This window comes from Pteronotus mesoamericanus, unplaced genomic scaffold, assembly GCF_021234165.1.
Source record: "Pteronotus mesoamericanus isolate MK-2021 breed Mesoamerican mustached bat unplaced genomic scaffold, CSHL_Meso_final contig_94, whole genome shotgun sequence".
In the NCBI taxonomy this organism is placed as follows: domain Eukaryota; kingdom Metazoa; phylum Chordata; class Mammalia; order Chiroptera; family Mormoopidae; genus Pteronotus; species Pteronotus mesoamericanus.
This window is the reverse complement of record NW_026555285.1, coordinates 3,356,258-3,374,979: the sequence shown is the minus strand read 5'-3', so window position 1 is coordinate 3,374,979 and position 18,722 is coordinate 3,356,258. Positions and strand designations below refer to the sequence as shown.

Genomic DNA, 18,722 nt, shown 5'->3' with positions numbered 1-18,722 from the left:
GATTCCTCCTTTCCTTTCAATTGGGGGGTGTTTCTTTGTCTTCCCATTATTTGTGAGACTCTTCTTTGTTCTGCTTCTTAAATTGATCTGTCTTGATTTCCTGACTTTGTGGTGTGAACTCCTGGGGTAGGACACCACTGTTTTCTTTCTTTCTGGATCTGCCTCTGATGATGTCAGATGTTGACCCTATCTAACCTTAGGCAGTCTCTTCAAGACTTCCAGGATACTACTGTCTGTGGCTGTCTCCTTCAGCTGTTAATGTAGTCACTCTGCACTCAGCAGGCCAGCTTAGAAACACCACAGGGTGGGGCACAGTCCCTCCTGTGGGGGGCACTATTGGGTCCTTTCACACTGCTGCTGGTCAGGGGCGTGGTCTGCCTGTGCCAGATGGCTGCTTCTGTATGGGGGAGGAGTCAGCACTGGGATTCCCCTGGCCACTTCTCAGTTCTCTCCTGAATGCCTCCATCAGCAGACTTTCCTGAAGCATCTCTAGACCATTCTATGTCCCCTTTAGCCAGCGGTCTACTATCTGTGACTGCCGCTCTGTACGCGGTACTCAGGCCTGTGCAACACCAGGCCTGGGCTGAGCCTCCTGGGATCGTGGCTATTGTATCCTTTTATGCTGCTGCCGCTCAGGGGAGTGCTCTGCCTAAGCAAGATGGCTGCTGCTGCATGTGGGATGAGTCAGCACCGGGACTCCGTCGGCCACTTTCTCAGTCTTCTCCCCAAAGCCTCCTTCCCCGGCTTCTACTAAGGCGTCTCAAACCCACTCTGCTCCCTCCTCCACCAGAGCCCAGGGTAAGTGGCTGCCACAAATTTTTGCTTTGGCACTTTAAACCGCTTCTGTGTCTCCAGCCGTCTGTCTCTCACAGAGAGCACCCCTATGTCTTTTCACAGCTGGTTATTGTCTGTGTGCTTTTTTGCACTCTGGTGGTATAGGCTGGAGATCCCCGCTTATGGTTTAGATCCTGCTCTTCTCAGTGGGGTCCAACTGGCTGTTTCAATATCCCTCTGCCGCTGCTGTCCATGAGTGCCTAGCCCACCTTCTCGAGCCTCTCCTACACTCCTTACCAGTTAGGTTGTGCCAAAAAGGTCCGATTCCTCTGTCTGTCCAATGTTTTAAGGCTCCTTTCTCGCTATTGTATAGTTGTTTTCCAGGTGATTTCTCCACCATTTAGTTGTAATTCCAGATTGGCCCTGGGAAGAGGTCAGTGTGACTTCCACTCACTCCTCTGCCATCTTGAATCCTCCAGTAGACACTGTTATTAAGAAATTTCATACAGTGTGTCATTTCATTCACATCCCTCATCCAAAGTACTTAATTGTTTGTGTACCTGGGGTCACAGCTTGAGTTTAGACTGTTTTTATCTCACTAGGATTCCAGAATGTCTGGGCATGTCTATAGCGCTGGTAGAACAGGCTTATTTCTGAAAGTCATCCTAAGTGAAGAGAGATATGAAAAGTTTGCCTTAGTGTCAATTGCCCTGAGTTACAGGAAAAGACTTGGTGCAACATGTTGTCTATTCTATGAATTCATATCCTGAGTCCTAGAGTTGCAAATAAATTATATAGTTATATGCTTCACTGTGATGGACAAGGGCATTTTGGAGACACAGCAATACAAGATGTTGCCCATGGAAATCTATATCATGGCACAGGCACGGGTACCCTTCAAGTCAGGGGTTGATAGTAATAGTACAAATAGCACTTCAGTGGGGGAAGCTTTGCTGGCTTTGTAAACAATAGGAGAAAATACCTCAATAAGCCAAAAGAGGAAAAGAGGAAGATGGTGAATGTCATGCTGTTGTTAGGGGACTCATTCTTGGAGTGCACCTGAGCAAATCCCTGGGATTCTTAGAATCATCTGGAGCAAATCTGAGTATAGATGGGAGTAGAGCAAGAGACTGACTACTCTTTGAGAGTTCTACCATGGCTTTACTCTTAATCTGATGTACCGGTAGCTTGGGAAAATTGGTTAGATTTTAATTTCCAAAGTTTTAAATCATTAGCTTCTGTAATTTGAAGATTCTAAATAAGAGTATTTTATTTTACTTTCTTTTAGTCATGGTATTTACTATAAGTAATTAATTTTAGCTTTTGTCTTTTTAACACAATAAAACTATTTATATCTTATATGTATGGTGAAAGAGAACATAAGATCAAAGTCCAGGTATGCTTTAATTTTTAAAACTTTTATACATAAAATTTTAAAATAATAAATAAAATTAACATTTTACTTACTTCATTAAAATTATTCAATTTACAAATGATTTCCCTATTTTTCCCATTACGTATGTCATTGTCTTTATTTAAGATACTGGTTTCACTTGTATTTTATATATAAAAATTAAATGCACCATACTATATAAAAATATTTACTATTTATGAATAGTTTGTTTTGTTGTTTTAAAATGCAATTTGGTTTAAATATTTAATTCCAAAATTTGAGGAAGAGCTTTAAATTAGGTGACAATTGAGTAAAAATTATTTGAATTTTCATTTCCTAACTCATTTAAATTTTAGTTTTATTTTTTCCAGGTTAAAATCTTATTGTTATCTAGATAAGATATTGTTCTGGTTTTGAAATTTTCTTTTTGGAATAAAAAAGAAAGGTAGTTTGAGGACAATTTTTTCAAATCCCAAGCACCTTAGGACCCATTATCTTTACAGATGTCTATCTCCTTTTTCTGTCTTTGAAATTGATTCATATGTCACCTGGTTATAGTGGATAATGATCAGTGGGGTGTTTTCAATCCCAAGGTTGCTATCAAAGCCTTCTAAAGATGTACAAAACATCAAAGAACTATTGACAGCCTAAAAGACAGATATAGAAAACTTGTTTTTTCAACTTAAAGAAAATCCTTATATTCTGTCTATTATTGTATAACTCCTTCAGATCAGGAACCTATTCAGTAAGTCCTGACCAGTAACCAAATAATACTTTCCTTTCTTTGGAAATAAGACAGTCTCTAGTAGCAATGCTTTGAAACTGTATCATTAACATTGACAAATTTGGACTATTAGGATTACCATTTTGTGATTAAGGAATTCCCTGGACTTTCCTAATTGGTTCTCTGTAAAGAAGGAAAAAATATTAAATACCTGAATCATACATGAGCAGTTTTCTTAAACACTGAGTCACAGAAAGAAAAGCAGCTGTTTGAGCTGCTCTAAGATGCTCAAAGCTTGACTTACAGACTACCCTCATCAGAATATCTTAGAGTGCTTATAAAATGCAGACTTATGTACCCTAATTTTAGTGTAGGGGACACATGGTAAACCACTCTATCTTAAAGTAGTACCCTAGGTGATTTTTATTCATACAAACTTTAAGAACTACTTCTCCAGGACAGAACTACTTCTTTAGTTTACCAAATCACTTGAATGGATCTTTTTTATTTGAAAAAGAAAGCTAAGGCTTCCAAGCCTGTTCTGGATAAAAATGAGAACAGAAAGCAGATTGCTCTGAGTAATACTAAATTAACAAGAATTTGTGAATTGACCTCAGGTAGCTTTAAAGGGAGGAGGCTTTAAGGGGGTCCCAGGAATTTAGAAAACTATGGAGAAGCTCCTTATTAGAATGAGGACCCATAGCCACATCATGACAAGGTGGGGTCAGAGAAGAACGATGGCCAGTGAAAAATTCCCTGTGGTAGAAAAGGTCACCATTCAATATAAAGTTGTTTCTTATTTTGTGCCTTGTTTCCTTTGCTTTTAGGAATGAAGCTGTTCCATCCATGGAGTAAAACATGGCTGGGAAAGCACAGTGAGGGATAGAGATTACAACAAGAAAAAGAATTTAGAGCAAGAGTTGACCCTGGCTACATCCCTTCCCAAGTGGCTTTGGAGACATTGAGGAAAGTCCTGGACTCTGCTGACCTCACCAAGTCACAATAAGCCAGGACATTCTAATCATATAGCTATCATTTATTTATTGAGCATCAGTCATGTGCCAGCCATTTTCATGTATTATGCCAATTAATCCTACGAAGTAGGTATTTTATCCCTAATTTATAAGTAAAGAACTGAGGCTTAGGAGAGTAACACACCCAAGATCAATCAGTCTGTAGTAGAGCAGAGCTTTAAGCTCATGTTTACCAGACTCCAAAATCTCTCTCTCTTCCCCTACATTACACCACATTCTTCAGAGACAAACAAAAATCTTCTGGCTCCTTTAATTCACATACCTCCACATCAACAGCTTTCACCTCCTTCTTTTATATACATGAATCAGTTCCCCATCCAAAGGGAAAAGCAATGGCTGTGTTCTCTCTGGCTCTGTTCAGATTTAGGACCCCAATCCCAATGTTGCTCAGAGAATTCAGTCCACATAATCCTCCCACCTCAATCCGCTGTCCCAGCTTTGACCCTCACCAATTTTTTTTCCCAACTTCCTAAAATACAATTCTTCACAGATGACTTCTTTCTCTATAATCCACTATATCTTGTCAAGAGCTATGAAGGGCCTGAGATTTTATGCTCCTTGCAGACTAATAACTTAGTTTCTTGGATGCTAGCAGAAAATTGGAATCTGGGGGAAAAGGCTATATTATGCATGGCACTGCAAGCAGCACCATCTTCACATTCATGTTAATTCCTTTGCCTCCCCGGTCTCACCCAGGGGCAACATGGAGGGGCCCAGGTGATGCTGCACATGGGTTTGCATCACAGCTGAGGAAACCCAAGATTAGAAATCTTTCATAATGGGTGGCTAGCAAACCTGCTCAACTGTAGCCACAGAAGGAGACATTATCATAATGGATGGTAAACAAAGGTGACTACTACTCTGATGGGAAACATTATTTCCATCTTCCAAGGCTGTCTGCTATACAAACATCCTGAAAAATATAGTCTGAAACAAAAGCTGCTAGTGCCACTGTTCCCAAGATGTACAGAAATTTGACAGTCCCACGGAGAATTGTGTCCCAACACATTCCTGTATCTCTTCCCACTAATCATACAGAAGGTTGTTCTCTCAAAAGTGATCATTAATCTAATTGCATGATTCAACAACCTTCTAGAATCCTGAAAGGGACTTCAAAGAACAACATTCACTCATTCAATAAGTATTTCTTGGACACTTCTACATGTGTTAGCAAAAGCAGGCACTACCTTTCTCCTCATGAAGGAAGCAACAGACATATACCTAGTATTCATACATACCGAAATGTTACAAGTTGTGGTTAAGTCAGAGGGAAAGGGTCATGTTAATAGAAGAGCTGACATCAACAAGCGTTCTTGAACTTGTCTGGGAATTCAGAAATGTTTTTCTTACTTGGATGAGTAAAAGGAGATGGTTAAAGGGGAGCAGAAGAACATGTGCAGAGAGTCTGTGGCAGTTGGGATCACAGCATGTTTGAGAAACTATATGAGGAAGGTGAGGAAGTCTTCCACACAGTAAGCAGGGGGAGAGTAGTATGAGATATGACTGGAAAAGGCAAGACCTCTCACATGGTCTGATAGGCCACCTTAAGAACCCTAATCTTATCTCAGAGCAATGAGAAGTTGTTTAAGGGTTTTATGTGAGAAATGATATAGTCTTATTTACTTTTAGAAAAATGATTTGGGCTGCAAAGTAGAAAATAAGTTGGAGGGCTCTAATTGTATGCAGTGAGAACAGATTAAATTGGTGGCCAGTTGGAAAGAAATAGACCAATTTGGAAGATTTTGGAGATAAAATTGCTGGAACTTGGTGCTGCAACAGATATGGGGATTGAAGGTGGGGAACATATCAGAAACGACTATTACATGTTTGACTTGAACAATTGGATAGATGAGGGGAAAAGAAAACAAGAAGAATTTATGAACTCAGTTGGAATAAACTGTTCAGACATTGCGAACATGCCAATGAAGCAGCTGGTACCAGATATGGAATTTAGGGGGAGGGTCTGGGCTAGAGACACACGTGTAGAAATTATCAGCATATAGATAACTAAAACCATTAATGTGGGAGATAATGTTTAGGCCAAGATATTATAATGAAAAGAGAAAAGAACCTTAACAAAATTGTGAGATACTCCTATATTTAATAGCTAGGGAGAGGAGAAGGAATCTGCAAAGAAATTAGAGAAGCAATTCCCAGGAACACAGGGAAAAAGCCAAGAAAATATAGTGCCAAAAGAAGAAAAATATTCAAGGAAATAAGTCATCAAAGTGTTGAGTATTGCTGAAAGCTTAATAAAGATAAGAACTGAAAATGACCCTTATTTTATTGATAAGAAAAATGAAACACTGAAAAGTGATTTGTTCATAGCCAATGTAAATTCTTGTCCCTCTCTGGATTCTCAGAAAATTTATACTGGTGCCCATGCTAGCATTATGTGTGTGATCTCTTCTCTCCATAGGATATAATTTCTCCAGTCCTCACTTGACTCGGCCTTACAGCATTGCATATTGTTAACTACAATCTCCAGGTATATTTCAATGATATTCCTGAATTGCGTCTTAGTCTCCTTCAAAATAGCTGTTCTTCACTGTTGTGCATACACATATAGGTATGCTCAAGACATACTTTTTAAAAATATAGTTTTTTTAAAATGCCGTTTTTCACCCTACCCCACAACCCCACATACACAAAGGAATCAAAATCTTGAAGATTGGATTACAAGATTCTGTCTTTTAAAAAAGCTCCCAAGTAGGAAGCTTTGGAAATTACTAGTTTACAGTTAGTTTGGAAACCACTAGATTAACTCAGACCAAACAGATCTGGGGCAGCAATATGGAGAAGTCATCCAACTTACCCACATTCTGATAAATCCTCATATTTTAAAGCAATATATAGTTATGCTTTAGTTATTCAGAGATCAGCTTTCCAGAGATCAGATTCTGGAAGAGGGCCAAATCTGGAAGTTAGGGAAACACCTAAAGGGGAAGAGGATCAAGAAGAACAAACTTCCAGTTATAAAATAAGTTACAGGGATATAATGTACAGTATAGGGAAGAGAATCGATGATATAATAACTATGTACGATGACAGATGGTTAGTAGACTTACTGTGGTGGTCACTTTGTAAATGTTGAATCACTATATTGTACACCTGAAACTAATATATTGTATATCATCTTGAATTAAAATAAGAATTAAAAAGTATGTTAAGTTTAAAAAAGAAAAGGAAACATCTCTCAAGAGAAACAAGTTTTGATAATGAACAGCAATGAAAATATCTCAAGATCACTTGCTATGGAGTAACTGTCCTATTTACTGATGGGAAGGAAAAAAAATCTCTCATTAGCTGGCTGTGGATAGAAACATCAGATCAGTCACCACCTGGAGCCACAGAGAAAAGTAGTCTTGAAAGGAGAAAATAATAACAAATAAAGTGTAAAACAGAAAGGATGAGAGGAAGAGTCAGAGTGGAAAAGAGGCATATGAGATGAGAAGCAGTGACAGATAATAGAAAAGGCGATGAGAACATTTCAAAGGAAAAATATAGGTCACCGAAGTAGGGATCCTATATATTTCAACAATCTCCTGGGACTTTAGGGCATGGCCAAGGTATGGAATTTGACAGTCAATCAGCAACAAAGGATTTCATCAACCACTGTATTTAAGAACATAGGGAATGAGTACATTTTAAAGGACTTCCGTGAAAAGATTAAAATAAAAATACTACTATTTTAAAAGATAGCACAATAGAAAGAAAAAAAAAAAAGAGCCAGAATGTGGACCCTGGTAACATCCATCATTGCTTTTGAAGGGACAATTACTTGGACTGGACTCTTGGTCCCAACGACTACCCCCTTCTCAAATCCTCCAGTGGAAACTGCGGAAGTAAGCAGCCCTCAGGCAATATTGTAGCGCCCCCATTTGCTGGAGATTTAAGAAAATCTCTGCTGCGTTCACTTGTAATTCTTCGTGCTGTTGTACCAATTGAAGTAATGAGTTTCCGCGCGATTTGACTGGGGAAGAGACGTTTTCAACTTAAGTAAATATCTAAGTATTTTTGCTTGCTAGAGAGACCCCGGGCTTCAAGTGTGTAAGACTGAAAACACCCACGCCCACTTGGGTTGTCTTCCCACCTGCCCCGCGTTAAATTCTCGTGCTTTCAGAAAGAGACTGACCTGATGCATCCTGCGGGGCGGGGATAGGGGATATTTTACAAATTGGTCTGAGAATTATGTGAGTAGCCCTAGGACCGTAAATGAACGCCCAATTTTCCTAGCGTGGCTCGCAGGCTGGCATAGGCTACGATGAACCAGACGCAGCCGGGCTCAGGAGACAGTCTTCAGGTACGGAGGTCTGTGGGCGCTGAGGGGGCGCTTCGCGCTCGGATGAAAGACCCTGGGGCTAGCGGGCGTGGGGTCGAAACCAGTCGGGGGCGCCGTCTGCGAGGCTTGCGCAGCCGCACTGGGCGCACTGACTCCGGGCTCCACCTCCTGGCTCCGTAGTAAGCATGGCGGCGGTGGCGTTCGCGGTCCCTCGGGTGAAACAGAAAGCGGGAGCTGCGCGGAGAGGTAGCGAAGAGCGCGGTTGAGGCGGCGCCGTCACAGCCGGGAAACCACCCCAAGAGTCAGTGCGCCTGCGGCCGCAGTGGCCCCAAGAGCCAGCTTTGCCTCTAAGGTAGAGGGAGAACGATCTACTAGTAACCTGAAGGAGAGGCGCCAGGGTAGCCGCCTTCCTCCGCCTTGAAGCAGCGTGACTCGAAGGTGAGAGCGCGGGTGCTCCCTCAGGGAAAGGTAGGGGAGACACAGCCATTCCCATCCCGTCCTGCTCCTTAGGCGTTACAGAAACCGTTAGGCTGGGGCTGAGGAGCCGGTGCACCGATCGGGGGCTCGGGCCCGTCGAGGGCCTGAACCTCCCCATCCTGTGGACGCGCTGTGGGCCGAAGGAGCGGGGCCAGGACCGAGCACGGGGCCCGGCCACTGGCAGGGCACCTGTGGTTGGGAGTCTAATCTCCAAGTTATCGCGGGGCCGCGGGAGGCCCTCCCAAAGACCCCCTGGCCTGCGGCCCATGGCAAGCCGTGCCATTCCGGCAGGCCCGGGGGTCGAGAGGGGAACCCTCTGGAGATGGCCTTGGAGAGGCTACCGCGGCCACAGAACTTGAAATGCTTTTCTGAAGAGAGCTTCCCCGCTCATCTTGGGGTTAAAACCTCGAAAACCCGCCTTTCTGTGTTTGATCTTGTTTGGTTGGTGGCAGTACCTGGCTGTCCCTTTACCCGGCGGGCTTAACCACCTGTTCAGTCAGGAGGTTGACTGGAGAATGCAGTCCTCGCCCTCTTTCAACAGCCTGAATCGTTGAACTTTTGACACGGCTGTGGATGGACGTCAGGCGTTAGGTAAAGGAAAATAAACGTAATTTATTCATAAAAGAGTGGGCACAGCGGCGGCTGTTTTGATTAATGTAGTCTTTAATCGCTCTTCCATTAAACGGTGAGTGTTAAAAGCCTTGGGATTTTGTGTGTGTGTGTGTAGGGGGAGGGGATGTGTAATGGTTCCTGGGTTGCTAAGAATGGTGAATTAAGAAATTTTCTTTTGTGAAATTCTGTGAAAACCTGTGTCTGAGCAGCTATTAACTAAGAGTAACAGGCTGACAAGATTTTTTTTTAACAGTATAATCCTCATGTATGTATTCACTGTGGACATTTAAAACAGGAACATAATTATTTTGCTACTTAACTGTGGTCTTTGTTTTTAGTTCTTGAAACCAAACTTGGTGTGTGTTTTTCTGTATTATAGGATTGAAATAACGAAAGTTGAGCTGTTACTATAATATTTTATCTCCATGCTGTTACAAATACCAGTGCTGAACATATGCCACTCAGGAGTTCGGGCCATATGTTAGGCAGAAACTAACTGAGTTTTGTGGCTACGGGCGTCTATTTTGATGAATATTTAGTTTTTATGTATTTGCGTAATCCATAATTTTTGCCCATCATGTAAGTTTTATTTAAATCACCTAAAACTATTGAAGAGAAGTGAGTCCCCTGCCTTTTGATGTTTTCTTGGTTGAATTGATTTTTTTCATGTAATATAAAATGTCCTCGGAGACAGATGGTGGACTTCACAGAAAACAGTGATAAAATGTATTTTTAACACATCTTTTATAACATAGAATCTACGATTTTGCTTTTAGCTTTTTAGCCCACTGATACTCTTGTCTTCACTAATAATGCCAAGTAGTGGGAAGAACGGTGATAAACTGACAGGAAAAAAAATCTTGTTAAAATGTTTTAGAAATTTATATTTAAATACATAAACACCATCACAGTAAATTTTACTATTTCTTCTTTCCCTGTATAGAGTATCTCTGAGTTTTCTTATGTAAGTTAACTGAAAATTTCTTTTATCCCAGGTTGTCTGCCTTTAGCCACCTGTATGCTTCTGAATTAACTGCCTCTTTTTCCCTTTTGTCTAAATCATTGAATGTTCAGGAAAAATAAACATTTGGTTAACATTGGCTTCAATTAAGCATAATTAATTATGAGGGTAATTCACTTCTCCAAATTAATGATATGGCTTCAAAAAACCTGATTCGATGATTGTCTTTTGGTATCATGTGTCATCACTCCTCTTCATATGAGTAATTGAGATCTGGTTTCTTTTACTATGCATTTAATAATTTTTTTAATTGTTAAATTTCTACAGTATGATATTAAGCATATCTCATTACTAATTTTAAAACTTCTCCCTGTTTTCTTACTAGCTAGGAATAGGGCAGGTCAAAAGACTGTAAAACCCAGAAAAAAGAGAAGGGATGCATGATTAATATTCATTGTCCCTTGTGGCTTTACTTATGAGCCTTTAATTTATAATTTGTCTATTTTTAGTTTAGTCTCAAGGGTAATACAGGGTGGGGTGTACAGTTTGTATGGGAAATAAAAAAATAAATAATTATACAAGAATAAACTATTTGTCATACTCTCAACTGTAAACCTACTTTTGCCCCACCCTATATTTATGCTTTTAGAAATTTGTAAATTTTTGGTTTATACATCCAAGGCTTGTATACCTTGTATTTTGCCTATATTTTAAAATTACAGTTTGATGAATTGTAATGTTTTGGGTGCTTTTTTTAATGAAATGAATCTAGATGGTATCTTTGACAGTGATGTAGGAATATACACATGAGTCCCAATTTTATTCATCAGATAATCAAAAGATAAGTTTTTTTTAATTCCTGACATTTTCTAGCAGACTTCAGATAAACTCAAAATACTGTAAAGCCAAAGATTTAGAATACTATGGACATCTATTCCATTGAATTTTTTAGTGCTTCAGTTTATGACATTGCAAAAAAGACAGAAAGAAACAGGAAAGAAAAGAAAAGAAACAGGAAAGAAAAGAAAAGAAAAGAAAAATGGCCGCTATGGATATCGGCATCAAAAGTGGCTTGTTAAAAAGAAATGAATGGCCAATAGTGTTGAAAGGCAAATTTGTGGGGTGTTTTTTACATGTATTATGTGCTTTTATAATTTTCTTAATATTTTGGTCTTATTTTATTTCAGAGTACTATTTACTGGTCTCTTTTTATCTCTTGATCCTTATCTCTCTGTTCTCCCCTATTATAGTTTTGCTTTTTTTTCACATACACTTTCTAAGTTCTCACTGTAGCCTGTGGTCTTACATCAAGTATTTTTGTGTGAGTGTCATCCTTTGATACTTCCCATCACTTATTAACATTTACCAGCCCTCAGGGTATTTTTCTCCCATATAGAAAGGTGCACTTGGAAGATGGCATGTTCTTAGAAGATGATGAGCCATTATTAAAGTGAGGATACAGATAAAAGCAATGTGATGTGTTTCCGTCCTTCAAGTAGTTTACAACTAGTTGGAGATACTAGACTTAACACACAGGAAATAATTAGCAAAAATAAGATGGTATTATTAAAATGTGTGGCAAGGACTGTAATTTAAAGGAAAGTAAGAACTAGAAAGATCCTGATTGTCATTTGGAGGAAGTCAGACTTGAAACTTAGGAAAGATTTAGATAGCAAAAGGAATGATGTTCATATATATATATATATATGATTTTATTTATTTTTAGAGAGAGGGGAAGGGAGGGAGAGAGAATCATCAATGTGTGGTTGCCTTTCGTACACCCTCATTTGGGTACCTGGCCACAACCCAGGCATGTGCCTTGAGTGGGCATCGAACTGGCAACCCTTTGGTTTGCAGGCTGGCACTCAGTCCACTGAGCCACACCAGCCAGGGCAGGACTCATATTCAGGAATGATAAAAAGATGGACAGACATAGCTGGTACTAAAAGCAAGGAGACCATTCCAAAAGCATCCAAGAACAAGCATTAGGAGGAAGAAAGAAGGGTAGAGATATTGACTAAGCTATGGTCAAGAGAGGAATTGGCAGAGCTGGACAAGACAGTGGCTATATCATTATGTTCACTGAAAGAACTATGTATCTACTTTGATATATTCATAGCTTAAGCTTTATATATAAGGGATGGCTTATATGTCTTATATGTGTTTATTATAGCTTAGATTAGGGGTTGGCAGACTTTTTCTGTAGAGTGAGATAGTAAAAATTTCAGGCCTGGCTGGCCACTTAGAATCTCTGTTGAATATTCTTTTTTGTTTTTTTTTACAATCTTTCAAAAATATAAAAAACATTTTTAGGTCAAGGGTCAAACAAAAACAAGCCAGCTTGGGCAGGATTTGGCTAGTGGGCCTAGTTTGCTGAATCTTGGTGAATAATTAATTGGCTAGGTAATTGTCCATATAGCATGTAATGTGAGGTGCCTTTATCATTTGTCTCCATGGTTGTTTAGTGTGTTCTGTTATGACTATCATTTATATTTTCCCTATGTAATAGTAAAAATAAAGAAAATATGCAGAAATAACTACTATTGTAACTGTTATTTTGTGGCCATACTTTTAGCAATAGCCCAGGCTAGGTCACAGAACTGGAAGTGAAAGAAGAAAAGCTTTTGAGCCAGGCCTTAGAGCAGTGAGCAGCAATATCAACTGCCTATTCTGGTTTTACATATTTTAAACTACAGTTGCCATTTCAGAAACTTTGGCTAGGGTGCTGGTGGCCTATAAGTGACAAAAGGAGAGAAGACCGTAAGAAACTTTGTTTTTAAAAGTAGTCTAGGATAAGTTAGTGAAGATACAAAACAATTGGACATCCCTCAATAACTCCAAGAAGACCACTGTAGAACAGTCTGGTAATTGATATTTACATTGATGAGCTTGAGTCATCAAAAAAGTTATATTGTGTGCAAATTAAGGTGGAGAAGAAAGACCTAGAAATCTCTTTTAGAATATTTTCATTAAAATTGTTTAAATATAAATTATAATAAGTTAAATAGTATCAGTTATTTTGAAAATTCATTTACATGAATATCTCTTTGAAGTTTTTAAATTTATAGATGTGTATTTCTAAGGAATTCTGTTTTTTTCTGCACATCGTATTTCTTTTTTATTTTTTATTTTTATATAATATTTTTTTGATTATGCTATTATAGTTCCATTTTTTCCTTCCCTTTATTCCCTTCCTCCTTCCATCCCCCTCCCACCAGCACTCCCCCCTTTAGTTCATGTCCATGGGTTGGACATATAAGTTCTTTGGCTTCTCCACTTCCTATACTACTCTTAACCTTCCCCTGTCTATTTTGTACCTACTGTTTATCCTGCTTATTCCCTGTACCCTCTCCTCCATTCCCCCCGCCCCGATCTCCATTTCTGTGATTCTGTTCCTGTTCCAGTTATTTGCTTAGTTTTTTTTTTTTTTTTAAGGTTCAGTTGATAGTTGTGAGTTATTTGTGATTTTGCTTTTCGTAGTTTTTGATCTTCTTTTTCTTAGATAAGTCCCTTTAACATTTCATATAATAAGGGCTTGGTGATGATGAACTCCTTTAACTTGACCTTATCTGGGAAGTACCTTATCTGTCCTTTCATTCTAAACGATAGCTTTGCTGGATAGAGTAATCTTGGATGTAGGTTCTTGCCTTTCATGACTTTGAATACTTCTTTCCAGCCCCTTCTTGCCTTCAGGCTTTCTTTTGAGAAATCAGCTGATAGTCTTATGGGAACTCCTCTGTAGGTAACTGTCTCCTTTTCTCTTGCTGCTTTTGAGATTCTCTTCTTATCTTTAATCTTGGGTAACTTAATTATGATATGCCTTGGTGTGTGCTTCCTAGGGTTCAACTTCTTTGGGATTCTCTGAGTTTCATTGGACTTCCTGGAAGTCTGTTTTCTTCACCAGATTGGTGAAGTTCTCCTTCATTATTTTTTGAAATAAGTTTTCAATTCCTTGCTTTTCCTCTTCTCCTTCTGGCACCCCTATGATTCAGATGTTGGACTGTTTAAAGTTGTCCTAGATGTTCCTCAGCCTCTCCACATTTTTTTGAATTCTTGTTTCTTCATTCTGTTCTGTTTGAATGTTTATCTCCTCCTTCCACTCCAAATTGTTGATTTGAGTCCTGGTTTCGTTCCCTTTACTGTTGGTTCCCTATGTATTTGTCTTTATTTTACTTTGTATGGCCTTCACTTTTTCCTCCATTTTGCCACTATTCTCAATCATTTCTGTGAGCATCCTGATTACCAGTGTTTTGAACTGTGCAAGTGATAGGTTGGCTATCTCTTCATCACTTAGTTCTATTTTTGGAGCTTTGACCTGTTCTTTCATTTGGGCCATATTTCTTTGGGCATGCCTGTTATGTTGGAAGGGGCAGAGCCTTGGGTATTCTCCAGGGTGGGGGCAACCCAGGTCAGTGTTGTGATGCTGTGTTGTGGGGAGAGGTCCAAGAGGGAACAGTGCAACTTGCTCTGCTCTCACCTGGCTTTCAGTCACTTCCCCTGCTACCCACAAGCTAAATTGGGCCCTTCTAGTGTTGATTCTTAGGTGTGTTTGTGTACATTCTAGGACCCCATGTGTCTCTCCAACAGACTCTTCTGTGAGGCTGGGGGTTTCTCCTGCCACCACAATCCGCACAGGTTTTTACCTCTGTAGGTTTTGAGGCTTTCTTGTCCCATACCGGAACCCTGGATTGTGCAGCCTGTCTCGCTCCCCAGATGTTCCTCCCAGTTTATCTGCACCCAAGTATGGGACCGCACAGTCTGCCAGCTGCTGCCTAGCCCTCCCTGTCCTCCATCTTCTGCCTTGCTGTGCATTCTCTCCGTCCTGGCTGCCCGTCTCCATCTCTCCTACCGCTCTGGATAAATGTTTCTTCTTTAACTCCTTGGTTGTTGGACTTCCATACAGTTCGATTTTCTGGCAGTTCTGGTTATTTTTGTTTTTAAATTTGTTGTTCTTCTTTTGGTTATGCGAGGAGGCCATGTATATCTACCTGTGCCTCCATTGTGGCTGGAAGTTGCACATTGTATTTCATGTTATCATTACCAGGTGAGTAGTAGTACCTTGAATTATGCTTTCATGAATCAGTTGGCTAGGGTTACTCTATATTTTGTGTCATTGAGAAAGCATGAATATGGCAAAAGAGCATTTTTTTTTTTTCATTCAGAAATCATTAGCAAATACATTCTGGATTTCAAGGATAGTATTGCATGGTGGAAAAAATGAAGATGTATAGGATGGAGAGCTGCTTGGATAAAATTAGTGCTTCTTTTTTTCCTTTTAAAAGCACTAAAGCCAAATAAAAACCCAACATTTAAGTTAACTTTGTATATTTATACTATCATTATCTATACTTTGTAAATGTGTATACTTTTTTTAAAAGATTTTATTTATTTATTTTTAGAGAGGGGAAGGGAAGAAGAAAGAGAGGGAGGGAAACATCAATGTGTGGTTGCCTCTCACACACTGGGGACCTGGCCAGCAACCTAGGCTTGTGCCCTGACTGGGAATTGAACTGGTGATCCTTTGCTTTGCAGTCCTGTGCTCATTCCACTGAGCCACACCAGCTAGGTCTGTAGATACTGTCTTAAGTTTTAAGGCAGTATAAACCTTTTGAAGTATATTTCAGCCTTCATAAATTGAGACTTAATAAAAATTTGTTTATGTAAATTTTGCTATAAGGAGAAAATAACAATTCAGTCTCCCACTCCCCTTTAATTTTAGAAATTAAAATCACACCACAATTTCTGTTGCATCTCTGTTTATCTTGTGACTATATCTATTTCCTACCACTTTCCAACTTTGTAGTATAAAGAGCATATGTTTTTCATTAGAGAGATATAGGTTTGTATGCTGATTTCTTCCCTTACTGGCTTTATGCAAATAAGTATGTTACTTTACCTCTATGAGTCTTAGCTTCTCACTTTGGAGAGGGGTAATAATAAGCTCTATCTCTTAGAATTGGCTATTACAAGGATTGAAAGAGAGACTCCACTTAATATGGCAAGTAAAATGCTTACCATAGAATATTTATATCTAGAACTTTGCCAGACATGTCTAATCATTGTCACCTAGGTATCCTATTTTGCTTTCACTAGTTATACACCTGTCATATATTAATAACCTTAAGCGTCCTAGATATTTAGAATATGGATGTCAGAAAAATGAAGGTCATACTCCTTTCCTCTAGTAAGTTACACACTAGGATAAGATATAAAGACATGTCAGCAAGTGCATATTTTTATATAATTCAAAGTAAATAAAATATCTCTTCATTTGTCTGAGTCCTTTCTGTCGTTTAATATTGAATTGCCATGTTTCCATAATAACACAATATCATACTGCAGCATTTATATTTCTTGTCTTTCAACTGTTAAACTATGGACTTCTTGAATTTGAACATTTCTGTGGGGTTGGTAATATTCTTCCTATAAGGGATCAGATAGTAAATACTTTAGGCTTTGTGGCCACATGGACTCTGTTGCAACTGCTTAACTGTGGTTTAGGAGCGTAAAAATGACCATAGATAAATTCTAAACATTGGGTGTGACTGTTCCAGTTAAACTTTATTCATAAAAGCAGGGAGAAAGCCAGATTTGGTTTTACTTTGCCAACTTCAGCAATGCTGCCTACCCATTGCTTGGCTAATATAAGGCACTTAGTAAACAAGTATCAATTAAACTATGTGTTCTGGGTGCTGCTCTAAACAACATACATGTATCAGTTTACTTAATTCTTAAAAGAAACCTTTGAGGTAGGTACTGTTGTCACCATTTTAAGAATGAGGTCACTAAAGCATGAGACCTTAGATAACATGTATAAGATCATACAACTAGTTAGTGAAAGGTTTGGGATTTGAACTCAGGCATTCTGACTCCAGAGCCTGGGCCTTTAATCATTAAATTACACCAGTTCTCATATATTGAATCCTAGGAGTTGTAATATTGATTCAGTATTAGAAAGCATGTTAATGTAATTCACTATATTAATAGGTTAACGGGGAAAACTATATGACATTTTTCCCAAATGGTCTATATATAAGTAAAAAACAAATGGCAAAACTTTTAGAAGAAGTGACTATAAAAATAATTGGGGATGGCAGGGTAAAGAAAGCATTTTAAGGTGAGACATCAAAGTTAGATGCCATTTAAAAAGGCAAGCAATAGGTTAGGATAAACTTTTTGACATGTAATAGACAAAGCTAATATTCAAAGTACACAGGGTGTGCCTACAACTCAGTATGAAAAAGACAACCTGGTAGAAAATGAGAAAGAATGTAAGTAGAAGATTCATAGAAGTAGAAATCTAGTCTGTAAAGTTTTGAAGAGATACTCAACCATATCAGTAGTCTGAGAAATTCCAATTAAAACATCAATGTGATAGGATTTTTAAAAACTCTTTACTAATAAAATTTGCAAAATTTGGAAAATCTTGATATTATTGTCAAGTTGTAAAGTAGCTACTCATAAACTACCAAAATGAGTATAAGTAGCTTATTTTTTTGGAGAAGATTTTGGTAGCTATCAATTTTATTTTTTAATTATTATTTTTTAATCCTCACCAGAGGATATGTTTTTATCGATTGTGGAGTGAGAGATACATTGATTTGTTGCCTCCCATACACGCCTTTACTGGGGATGGAACCCACAGCCTGGGTTTGTGCTCTAAAAAGAAATCAAACCCACAACATTTTAGTGTACAAGACAATGCTCCAACCATCCAAGCCACCTGGCCAGGGCAATATATATCAATTTTAAAAGTGCATACTTCTGAACCAAAAGTTTCACTTCTAAACCAGAAGTTTCACTTCTATATATCTGTAATACAGAAATACTATCATAGGTTCATAGAGAATGTTACATGATTATTCTCTGCAGAGAGAGAAATGTATGAAGAAAAATGGAAGCATAGAATAGTGAGATCATGATATGTCCTTATAGTAAAATATTAGGCAGCCATGAAGAAACAATGAAATAAATGCAGATGTAGTTCTTTAAGAAAATCTTAAAGATAACTTACATAAAAAGACACTGACCAGTACATGTAATTTCATTTGTGTAACAACTACTGCCAGAAAACCTTATACACGAGTAAGTACAGAGAAGTGTAATAGGGTACATTCCACAGTGGGGAGCTATAGAAATAGGAATTGCACTTAGGGACAGGAGGAAGAGTGAAAAATAATGTCTGCCTGTATGTTTTTCAGTATTAAAAATAACAGAACATAAGAAGCTTTGGATTTGGTGATTATGATTAGTCCTTGTTAGAACCATACCTGCTAGTTGGACAGCCTTGATTTACGTCTGTTTTCCCTGTGTAATTTTTAATAATGCTTCTTCCACTCATGAAAGCCTCCTAATTGGTGTCTGAAGTCATTGGTACTTTTAAAAATAGCAACTTCAGTATAGTATTGGGTCTGAAGCTATGTTACAGTGGATTAAAATGAAAATTATAGATGAGTGATTCTCAC

The 18,722-nt window shown here is 38.7% G+C and overlaps 1 protein-coding gene across 2 annotated transcripts in view; it reads left to right on the top strand.

The window, feature by feature from the left end:
• The first annotated feature begins 8,376 nt into the window (after window positions 1–8,376).
• Window positions 8,377–18,722, top strand: part of FNDC3A (fibronectin type III domain containing 3A) — a 238,390-nt gene continuing 228,044 nt past the window's right edge. The window contains exon 1 of one of the 2 annotated variants that reach the window (XM_054586338.1): window positions 8,377–8,645. The gene's annotated coding sequence lies outside the window, so the exon portion shown is untranslated. Of the gene's footprint in view, window positions 8,646–9,215; window positions 9,276–18,722 lie in introns of those variants that run through there. The other variant, XM_054586339.1, reaches the window with a different exon arrangement.